The following is a 12,100-nucleotide window of genomic DNA, read 5'->3' as shown; positions in this document are numbered from 1 at the left end:
TGGATCAAAACGTTACCCCTGGACCACCAAGAGACAAATGGACTTCAGACAAGGTACTGTGGCTCATTCCTTCCTTGTTATTCTCGAGTGCTCATACCCACTGTTGGGGCAAGACTTACTCCATAAACTGAAAACAAAAATTCACTTTGGGAGCTGAGATGTAAATGTGTCTATTGACAAGCCAGAAATTTCAGTAACTGTGCCACTAGGAGAAGAATATATTTTATTAGAGAGCTGCATCACTGACAGAAATCAGGATCTCTTGACTACCTAACATGACAAGTTTCCAAAGGTGTTATGGGCTAAAAACAATAGCCCTGGACTGGCAACTGAAAAGTGTGGCAACTCCAATACGAGTCAACAATATCCTATGCCACTAGAAACAAAATGGGGGATAAAGAAACACATAGACAGATTACTGGAAGCTGATATTTTGGTACCTTGCCAGTCACCCTGGGACACCCCCCTCTTGCAATTAAAAAAGCCAGGAATAGGAGAGTACTGGCCAGTCCAAGATCTAAGAGAAGTAAGTAAATAGGTGCAAGATACACATCCCACTGTGCCCAATCCCTATATTTTGTTCAGTATGATTCCACAAGAAGGGCAGATTTATACAGTGCTGGACTTAAAGGATGCTTTCTTTAGCATCCATTGGCAAAGGGAAGTCAACCCATTTTTGCCTTTGAATGGACAGATGTGGAATGAGGCACCAGTGGGAAATTGACCTGGACTAGACTTCCTCAGGAGTTTAAAAATTCCCCTACTAAAGCTGGGCATGGTGGCTCACGCCTTTAATCCCAGCACTAGGGAGGCAGAGGTGGGAGGATCACCGTGTGTTCGAGGCCACCCTGAGACTACATAGTGAGTTCCAGGTCAGCCTGAGCTACAGTGAAACCCTACCTGGAAAAACAGAACAAACAAACAAAAACAAAACAAAACAAAAAACCCCAAATTCCCCTACTCTCTTTGATGAGGCTTTCCATAAAGATTTGCAGGTTTTTCACAATGAGACACCTGAGGCAATTCTCCTGCAGTAGGTGGATGACCTCCTCCTAGCTGCAGAAACAGAGGAGAAATGTCTTGCCTCCACAGAGCACCTCCTGGATACCTTACAACATCTGGGCTGTGCGTGTATAAGGCAACCTCTTGGGATACGAACTCCAAGGAGGTAAGAGGATGCTGTTGGCTTCTAGAATTCAGGCCATCACTCACATCCCTACGCCCCAGACTAAGAGACAAATCCGAGAATTCCTCGGAGCTGTGGGATATTGCAGAATTTGGATCCCAAGGTTTGCTGAATTAGCCAAGCCTCTTTATGAGGCCACTAGAGGACAAGAAAAAGATTTTAATTAGACTGTAAATGAGGAGCAAGCATTTCAAGATGTCATGTCAGCTCTTACATTAGCCCCTGCCCTGGTGCTCCCAGGTTTAACCAAACCCTTGCACTTGTATATGGATGAGAAAAAGGGGACCGCCAGGGGCGTCCTAATCCAGGGACTGGGACCATGGCATCACCCAGTAGTGGCTGGTTAGCCCCCTTGCCTCCGGGCTATTGCAGCTGCTGTTATTCCGACAAAGGACGCAGACAAACTAACCTTGGGACAGACTTTATCAATTACAGCCCAGCATGCAATAGAGACTCTTCTAAAAATCCCTCCTGACAATGGCTCTCAACTCCCACATAACCCACTATCAGGCCTTGTGCTTAGATCAACCAAGGATACAGTTTCGCCAAACTGCAGCTTTGAATCCAGCCTCACTGCTGCCGGAAACTGATAAGGCATCAATTCCTCTGCATGACTGCCTAGTGATCACCTCTGCCTTCGTGGACGCCACCAGGACTTGACAGATGTGGCTTGGCTGGACCCTGACCTGGTGATGTATTCTGATGGCAACAGCTTTGTCATGGATGGAATTAGGTATGCAGGGGCAGCTGTGGTGACTATAGAAGAAACCCTGTGGGCTGAGGCCCTGTCTTTGGTTACATTGGCTCAGAAAGCTGAACTGGTAGCATTGACCAAAGCTCTGATATTGGGAAAAGACAAGACAGTAAATATCTCCCCAGACAGCCATTATGCCTTTGCCATGGCAATGTACATAGGGCCATCTACCGGGAGTGTGGGCTATTAACAGCAGAAGGTAAAGACATTACAAATAAAAAATGAAATTCTGGACTTATTAGCTGCCATTTGGGCGCCTTCTAAAGGGCTGTAATTCATTGTCTGGGCCATCAGAAAAGGGAGACCACAGAAGTGAGAGGGAACAGACTGGCAGAGCTAGCAGCAAAGAATGCTGCTTCTCAGCACCTGTCAGCTTGTCTGGTTTCCCTCCCAGCGCCCACTCTTCCTGAGAGACCAGCATACACAGAACAGGACCTACAGCTCACCTCTCATCTGATGAAGGAGCAGACCCCACAAGGATGGTACCAACTGGAGGATGGACGGCTGTTGCTGCCCCAAGCCCTAGGAGAGAGACCGGCTAGACAACTACATGAGGGAACCCACTTAGGCAGCAACAAGCTAGCCAAACTAATAAGGAAAGAGCTTTTCTTTCCAGGAATGGACTTAATCATCAAGGACATCACCACCCGCTGTCAGGCCTGCCAACAGACAAATGCCTCCTCTGGTAAGGTGCCACCAATGGGGTCAAGAGAAAGAGGGACAGAGCCAGGAAGATATTGGGAAGTAGATTTTACAGGCCAATATGGGTTTAAGCATCTGCTTGTTTATGTTGATACTTTCTCAGGATAGGTAGAGGCATTTCCAACCAAGTCTGAGACAGCCCAGGTAGTAGCAAAGAAATTACTAGATGAAATAATTCCCCGATATGGATTGTACCTCATGATAGGATCAGAAAATGGACCTACCTTTGTATCCAAAGTTATTAAAAAATTAACTAAATCATTGGAGATTAATTGGAAATTACATTGTGCTTACCATCCCCAGAGTTGAGGACAGCTAGAGAAGATAAATTGGACTTTAAAGGAGACCTTAACTAAATTAACCCTAGAGACCAGCGAAGGTTGGGTGGGTCTCCTTCCCTTTGCCCTATTAAGGGCCAGATGTACTCCATACGTAAAGGGAATCACTCCATTTGAAATTGTGTATGGAAAACCTCCTCCCATCCTGCCTAGGATGGACTTAAACAAGACTGGCTTTAATAATGAAAAACTCCTCCAGTGTGTACAAGCTTTACAGAAGATACAGGAGTCCAGGGCTGCTTTTCAGTCATCTGTTTGCCCCCATCCTTTTCAGCCTGGAGACAGAGTCTAGATCCAAAGACATCGTTCTGGAGCATTGGGTCCTCATTAGAAAGGTCCTCATCAAGTCATCCTGACCACGCCAGTGGCTGTAAAAGTGGACAGAATTCACACCTGGATCCACCACTCTCAAGTTAAAAAGACAACACTACCTGAGGGCGTCCCAGAACAACAAGAAGAAAACAAGGGATGGCAAGTCCTAAAACATCCAAAGGACCCACTAAAGATATGACTCCTTTGCTCATGAACTTGGTATTACTAAACCCTCTAAAATTTACCATACAAGACAATCTGTACACTCCTAGGGTTTGGAGATGGGAATTAAAACATACCCTGACAGGGGAGATAAGGGCCAAGTCAGCCGAAAGGACCCTTACTGCTCCTCTAGTATTTACACTAGATCTCTGTAAACTATGCCCAAAACGTGGGGCCTATGCAAGCTCAGGGGCAATAGGAATCTGCTATGGGGCAATTGCTGGGACTGGAAGCCACTTACTACGTTGGAATGGAATGGTTATCTCCCCTTTGAAAAGTCCATAAGGGAAGCCCAATACTATGCCTGCCCTGCAAATGGGAGACCATCTTGTCAAGGGGAAGACCAATACCATTGTGCAAGTTGGGGATGTGGAGGCATAAACCATGGAGAGATAAGGACATCTTCATATCTCTTAAGATAGAGTCCAACAATAGCTGTGAAGCCATTGGGTATTGTAATCCAGTTACTTTTACCCTTTGCATCTGGGGCCCTTTCTCCTTAACTGGACAATGAGACACAGGAAGGACTTGGGGAATCTGGAAGTAACAACAAGGGAGAGACCCAGGCACCAAATTTACCATACAAAGAATGAAAGTAATTCCCCCAGTAGAGCCTATAGGAACCAACCAGGATATATTCCTGGATACCCTTGAAGTCAGGCCTACTGTTCCTAAAACAGAGGACGCTCTCACCTCTCCCCTTCCAGTTATCAATAAAAGTAGAAATGGCACCACCTCCATCCCTCCTGGCCAGGGAGTACACCCCCCTCCTATCCTCTCTATGTTAAACAATATATTCCTTGGTCAATGTAACCAATGCAAATCTGACCAGGGACTGTTGATTCTACTTAAACCCCAAACCTCCCTATTATGTGGGAATAAGTACTAATAGAACGATGGGAGGGGGGGGACTACAAATAAGAAAGCTCAACTATACCAGGACAGAGAAAGAATGCCCTTGGGGGGAACCTAAGCCAGTGTTCACACTAGGAGACATTACGGGAAAAGGGCTAGGTCTCCAGCACTCTAACCATTCCTTATCCCCTGCACCCTTTCAGCAATACTGCAAAACGTTAGCTCTAAAACCAGAAGAAGCTTGTCTTAAAATCCCACCTACTACCTGGTTTGCATGTACTAATGGCCTTACATACTGCATAAGTTTTGAGTTTTTCAAAAACCCTAATGAGCTATGTATACTGACCCATATTATCTCCCACGTCTACCTATATGACGGAACATCAGGTAGGGAACATATGTGCGTGATTTCTGTTGTGTCAGGGAGGGCCAAAAAAGCTGCCCCAATACTGGTACCACTCTTGGTAGGGGCTGGCATTGTGGGATCAGCTGCCTTAGGCACTGCCTCTCTAGTAATAGGGGACAAAAATCTTAGACTGCTTAGTGACCAAATAAATTGAGATCTGGGCCACTTAGAAAGCTCTGTAACCCGCAGGTAGATTTATTAATTGAGGTTGTGTTAGAAAATAGAAGGAGCTGGGCGTGGTGAAGCACTCCTTTAATTCCAGCACTCAGGAGACAGAGGTAGGAGGATTGCCATGAGTTCGAGGCCACCCTGAGACTCTATAGTGAATTCCAGGTCAGCCTGGGCTAGAGTGAGACCCTACCTCGAAAAACCTTGCTTTTATTCTAACTAGTCTGGAATAATCAGAAACACCTTAGCCTTAGTCAGAGAAAACCTTAGAGAAAGAGAACTCCAAAGAAACTGTTTTCAGTCTATGTATAATTGGTCTCCATGGTTAACTACTCTTTTTTCTGTGGTAGCCGACCCACTTTTTTTAGTATTGCTAGGCCTCACCATAGGACCCTGCATTATTAATACTTTGGTCAGATATATTAAAAACAGAATTTGTTCTGTTAAGCTTATGGTATTACAGACACAGTATACCCCCCATCTGAAACTGAACAAACCCAAGATGTTATCCCTCATGAATCAAAGATTTAACTCAGTGCCATGCCAGAGGAGGAAATGTAAAAAGAGCAAAATGTTATATTTCTCTTTATATCAAGCTTAGAGAAAATAGAAGTCACTTCCTTGTAGGAGTTCATAAAAGAATGGAATGAAACACTTGCTTAAGCAGACCGGGATGGTAGATAAGCAGAATGCTCTGCTGGACATTTAAAGAATCTTTTTTTTTAAAAAAATATTTATTTATTTGAGAGCAACAGACAGAGAGAAAGAGGCACAGAGAAAGAGAGAAAATGGGTGCACCAGGGCCTCCAGCCACTGCAGACGAACTCCACATGCACACACCCCCTTGTGCATCTGGCTAACGTGGGTCCTGGAGAATCGAGCCTTGAACCAGGGTCCTTAGGCTTCACAGGCAAGTGCTTAACCACTAAGCCATCTCTCTGGCCCCGTTTGGAGAATCTTGATCGCAGACCTACCTCACACCCCCCACCCCCAGGTGCTTCCTATAACTGACTAAAAGACCTGTTCATAAGTTCGTTTTTTTTTCCCTATAATCTTCTAAGAATGGAATGTCCCTGTTATAATGTACTGAATACCCCTTTATGTTTTAAATTACTTTTATGGCTGCAACTGAAACATGTGAGTTATGTGATTCATGGTTTACTCCCGTATGGTTTTTACAATAAACGTCTTGTAGCTTTCTTCAATAAAAGCTGACATTCCGCACAGTTCGGGGCTGCTCTCAGTGGTCCCGAACTCTGATGTGCAGTCCCCACGCGTTGGTTCTCACTTAGCACTTTGTGAGTCAGTGGTCTTACTTGTGTGACACCGGACCCCACAACAGAAAAGACATTAAGGCAAACAGCATTTAGTCTGTGGTTTTGATTCTTTCTATTGTCCTGATTCAGACCTACAACAAAATTAAGGAAAATATAGAAACACCCCCCAAAAAATTTTAAAGAAACCCGGGCATGGTGGAGCACACCTTTAATCCCAGCACTCGGGAGGCAGGGGGAGGATCGCAGTGAGTTTGAGGCCACCCTGAGACTACAGAGTGAATTCCAGGTCAGCCTGGGCTACAGTGAGACCCAACCTCGAACCTACCCCTCCAAAAAAAAAAAAAAAAAAAAGAAAAAATACAGAACAGAAAGATATAAAAAATAAAATCTGACATAGAAAGAAATGTAAGTTGGGCTGGAGAGATAGCTTAGCAGTTAAGGCATTTGATTTCAAAGTCTAAGGACCCAGATTCGATTCTCCAGAACCCAGGTACATGATGGTACATGTGTCTGGAGTTCATTTGCAGTGGTTAGAAGCCCTGATGTGCCCATGGACGCCCCTCCTCTCTCTCCTTCTTTCTCTTTCTCTCAAATAAATAAATAAATAAATAAATAAATAAATAAATAAATAAATAAATAAAATATTTAAAAAGAGAATGTATTTGATTAGGTAAAACATGGCATGCTGTTAAGTCAGAACCAACTTTGGCAATGGAATGGAAGAGACTTCTTCATAGATTACGGTTACTCGTTAGCTCCCGCTGCATGTCTGTAGACAGAGGCCTTGCTTTCCCCTGCGCTGCTCTTGTCCAGGGACTGTGAGCAGAAGGCAACATAGTGTCAGCTGATTTAGGCTTGAGCAGGACCAGGAGACACAAGGAACTTACGTGTACTTTTCTCAAGCCCTCATACCACCCATCACAGTTGGATGAGCACCTCTTCCACACCTTGCACTTATGGCCATGCAGGGTCCTTTATAAACAGCTTGGGGGGGGTTGAGTTAGGGTGACTGGACCCCTGAAGGTGAACAGCACGGGAAAGTTTGCAGTTGCTAGAAATCAAAGATGATCTGACTTTCTATCTCTTGCCTAGTGCCCCGGACCTACTTTTTCACAGTCAGGACCCCTTCTGGGAGAGAGGTCTTTTATAAGATTTAAACATTGTGGTTGGTCAAGTTCAGCCCCTGGAATTTGGTGCCAGGGCTAATGTCTTCCTGAGACAGCCCCTAGCCCTAACCAACCAGCTGGCCCTCTGGTTCTCCTGAGCTGGAAGACAGCCTACCACTAAAAAGTTATAAATACCTTTGCAAGGGGATGGCAGGCTCTCTGATCACTTGGAAATTTCCAGCTGTGGGTAAGTTTTTCCCTTGGCTGGGCCTGGGCTAAAACAGCCATAACTCTCTGCATAGGTTCCTTATTCCCTCTAGCTCCCCATATGGCAGGAGCTCCTTGTACTTTCTTTCCATGTTTTTTTTTTCCAGTCCTCCACATGGGATCCCTAGCCACGTGGGTGCCTTTCCTTGGCTTTGTACTTCCCACAATACATATAATAGTTTAATAATCATCCTTCTCAGTCTTATTTTTTATTCAATTCTTTGATTAGAGATTAAGAGTGAACCTAAGGTTTGGGGTACATGGACTTTTCTGGATCCTTAGCACCCCATTACAAGCTGAGGAGGGAAAAGGTCACAGTTGGTTGACTATTGAACATATTCAGTCTGTGTGTTCAAGCTAAAAATGGATGGTAACTGCATTTCAGGGATCCCCAGAAGTGGTTATGAAGGACAGTAGCAAAGGAAAGTCTTCCTTACTTTGTAGATGCTTGAGCAGCTACTTGATTTGGAAGAGGACCATATTAATGAACATTAATAAACATTCTAATGAATAGTCCCAAGACATTTTTTCTTGGCCAGAATTTCAGTCATTACACTTAGTTGGGTCCAGAGAATAAAAGAAAAAATAGGCACACACACAAAACCAACCAAACAACAACAACAACAACAAAAATAAAAATTAAAAAAAATAAGCAAACAGAGGAGGATTTGGAATTGATCCTGGAAGGGATACAGAACTGGATTCTACTGGAACAAATCTGACCCTGACCATCAGACAAGTATGTGTTCAAATTTGAGCACCGACTCCCTCTATAGCCACTGAGCTACTTCTAGACCATTGGATAGAACTTGTGGTCCCACCGCAGAGGCTTCGTATCCCCTATTACTTTCTTGCATGCATTTATGGGTTACGTGTGGTGTATGCATGTTCATATATGGGGGTCAGAGGACAACCTCAGGGGTTATTGTTAGGACACTGTCCACCTCTTTTAAAAAATATTTTATTTGAGAGAGAGAGAGAGAGAAAGAGAATATGAGAGAATGGGCGTGCCAGGGCCTCCAGCTGCAGCAAATGAGCTCCAGATGCATGTGTCACTTTGTGCATCAGGTTTATGTGGGTCCTGGAGAATCGAACCATGGTCCTTTGGTTTTTCAGGCAAGCGCCTTAACCACTAAGCAATCTCTCCAGCCCTGTCCACCTCTTTTTAAGACGGCATCTCTCATTGGCCTGGACTTCACAAATTGGGGTAAACTGGTTTGCTATGGAGTCCCAGGGATCTTGCCATCTCTGCCTCCTCCATGCTGGGATTACAGGCATGTGCCACCACGCCTGGCATTTTATGTGGGTTCTGGGAATGGAACTCCAGTTTTCAGCTTGCATGACAAACAATTTACCCACTGAGATATCTCCTTAGCCCTCTTAATTTTTTAAAAAAAATATGTTGGTATAAAATATGCTCAATGTTAGTAAGAATTAAGGAAAACCTGCCTTGATATACCTCCATTTATGCTATATGTTCACATTTTCTCTCACCTTTGAGATCCTGTTGAGTAGAGAGTTTGTAGGAGGCCTGAATTTGGTAATTATTACCAACTGTCCCTGAGAGGCCCTGCCAGGACTTGGTATAAGCTGGCCAAGATGGAAGCCTCTCAAAAGAGGCCTTGTTGAAAGCCTGGGGCAATGTGGCAAAGGCCCCTTCATACCCCCTTCCTTACCCCATCCTTTAGGGTAATTGTATAGGCCTGCAGACAGTATGTAAGAGTATAGTTCTCTGTGTCAGGCCCAGTCAAGGGTCACCCTCAGAAGCTGGATTGTCAGCAAGAACTTAGAAGAGAATGAAGCAGCTCATGGCAAGCTTTCTTCTCTATTCTGTACATTTACACTGGCAAAGGGAAATTAAAAAAAAAAAAACAACAAACCAGTTTTGGGCTGGAGAGATAGCTTAGCGGTTAAGCGCTTGCCTGTGAAGCCTAAGGACCCCGGTTCGAGGCTTAATTCCCCAGGACCCACATTAGCCAGATGCACAAGGGGGCACATGCGTCCGGAGTTCCTTTGCAGTGGCTGGAGGCCCTGGCATGCCCATTCTCTCCCTGTTGCTCTCAAATAAAATAAAATAAAATAAAAAACCTGTTTTGAGCTTTAAGAACACTGCTTTTCTTGCTCTTTCCTCCCCAAATGTGGAACTAAATGCCCACCTTGTATATGCTCTACCTTAAAAGGTTTTGTTGTTGTTATTTTGAATGTTTAAGAATGCTTTATGCAGGTTACAGAGATGGCTTGGCAGTTAAGGCACTTGCCTGTGAAACCTAAGGACCCATGTTTAATCTCTCTCTCCAGATCCCACATAAGCCTGATGCACAAAGGTGATGCAAGTTCAAGGTTACAAATGCGCACTACGTGGTGTAAACCTCTGGAGTTTGATTTCAGTGGCTGAGGCCCCGGCACACCAATTCCCTCTCTCTAAAACAGAATGTTTTATGCATTCCTTTAATGATGTTGGAGGGGCTTATGAGGCCCTATCCCTCCCTAAGTAGCTACTGTCACTTAATCATAGCTGGAGGAGTCATTTTCTTCAGTGCTGTAGCCACTGGTAAGTGGCCCCTGTGTCAGTAAATAACCCCCCACCCAGGCTTATAGAAGCAATCCTAATTAAACTCTGTGGGTCACCAAAATTAAAACTAGATATAAAAGTAGGAGGTGAGAAGCTGGTAAGAAGGGGTTCAGGAAGAACGAGGGGGTACAAGAGAAGTTAATGTGAATCAAATATGATACACACACACTCATGTATAATTTGTCAAAAATAAATTGAAAAAAATGCCTTGTTCATTCCATCAGGGATGCTGGAAGGACTCATGAAGCCCTGACCCTCCCTGAGGACTTATTGGCAGTTAATGGCTGGTAATTCCTCTCTACTTGTAAACCACAGTGAGCTTTTGGGTCCAGTTGGATGTCCTGTGCAGTACTTTCTAACCCAACACACAATGACACACCAGTGTATTTGCTTTGCAGATATTTATTTATTTATTTATTTACTTACTTACTTATTTATGCTATTTACACATTTTCCTTCAGTATACCTTTCAGAGGCATAATTTTATGCTTCTTCATGTTTCACTTTCTTGAAGTCAGGACTGGTCAAGGTATTTTTCATGTGAGAATATAAAGTAATGAGCTGAAAGAGGGCACCCACTCATCTAGTAAGGGCCTGCTGCTCTGGGATCATCTGCAGATCAGGTCAGTCTGGTCAACCAGTTACTCGCTCTCTTTCTCTTTTCTTCTTTTTCACAGTCTTGGCCCAGCACCGCTGCTGCAGATCCATGTGCTGTGCAGAATTCTGGCACATTAGCTTTGCTGATGAATACTGATCCTTGGGAAGCAGCCTGGCAAGATGGTGGGTGCAAAGTCTCACACAAATAGTGGTTCACACATGTGACCTTGACCAACTGGAATATTTCATTATTTAATGAAAGAGATATTTAAACAGCCTCCCTCCCCTCCCCTAATACCCAACACTAATGATAGAGATTTTATATTGATCACAGGACATTATACAACAAACACGAATACTCAACACATTCAGTAGGACAAATCACAATTTCCTTTGATGCTGGGCTGTGGTGTAGCTAAGTTCCTACTCATTACCACAGCAGGATGTCAGGCAGGTGGGGTGCTTAATAAATGCATTTTGCAGTTAGTGGCTTGAGGAGATAGCTGCTGTATATACAGAAAAAGGAATTCTCCTCAGGAGTGCTCACGGTCTCGGCAAAACTCAGTTCTGAGTATGCAAAGACTTTGCAGCCTTGCTATTAACGAGCTGACACAAACTGTAAGAATACATTGGACAAGCTCCATTAAGATCCAACTGATTGTCTGGGACCTCTGCAAAGGCACCCCACAGCGGCAGGCAGAATAGGCAAAAACTTGTTTGGAAATGTGTCACATATCTCTACAACAAAATGATACTTCGTAAGATGGACAACTGATATCTCTCTTAGGATATGGATTCCAGGGGAAAGTTGAGGGGAGAAAAAGACAGGGATGGTGGGTTCAGTGGGGTTGCTCCATCCCAGACTCAGCAAGGCCCTTCCCTCTGCTCTTTGACCAGCTCAACTCCAGGAGCACCAGCCACATGCTCTGTGCTTCTACAACTGCTCGGCGTTGGGAAGAGGTTTTTGGAGGAGACTTAGGCAGCCAAGTGGAGAGGGTGTGCCTGCATGGCTGGAGAGGGGCTGGGGACAGCTGACGACAGGGTTTGACAGGTATGTTGATGACAGACCACACACAGACATGACAAGGGGAGATGTGGCAACTTTCAAGTAAGAAGGACCAAAGCCATGGTAACCTCAGAAGGTTCAAGATCCCAAAAACATGTCACTGCCAAAGCTCCCTATCATGTTGACACCTAACATCATGGAGTATGAATTGCAGTAGCGATCAACTGCTCTAATTGCAGCACATTAGGGCAAAATAGTCTTTTTAAGGGATAATATATCTATCTATGTGGATATTTACAACTGGCCTCTCTGCCCTTCCTCTATGCTGTGAA

The sequence above is a fragment of the Jaculus jaculus genome, chromosome X, assembly GCF_020740685.1.
Source record: "Jaculus jaculus isolate mJacJac1 chromosome X, mJacJac1.mat.Y.cur, whole genome shotgun sequence".
Lineage (NCBI taxonomy): Eukaryota > Metazoa > Chordata > Mammalia > Rodentia > Dipodidae > Jaculus > Jaculus jaculus.
Note: the sequence above shows the minus strand (reverse complement) of the source record.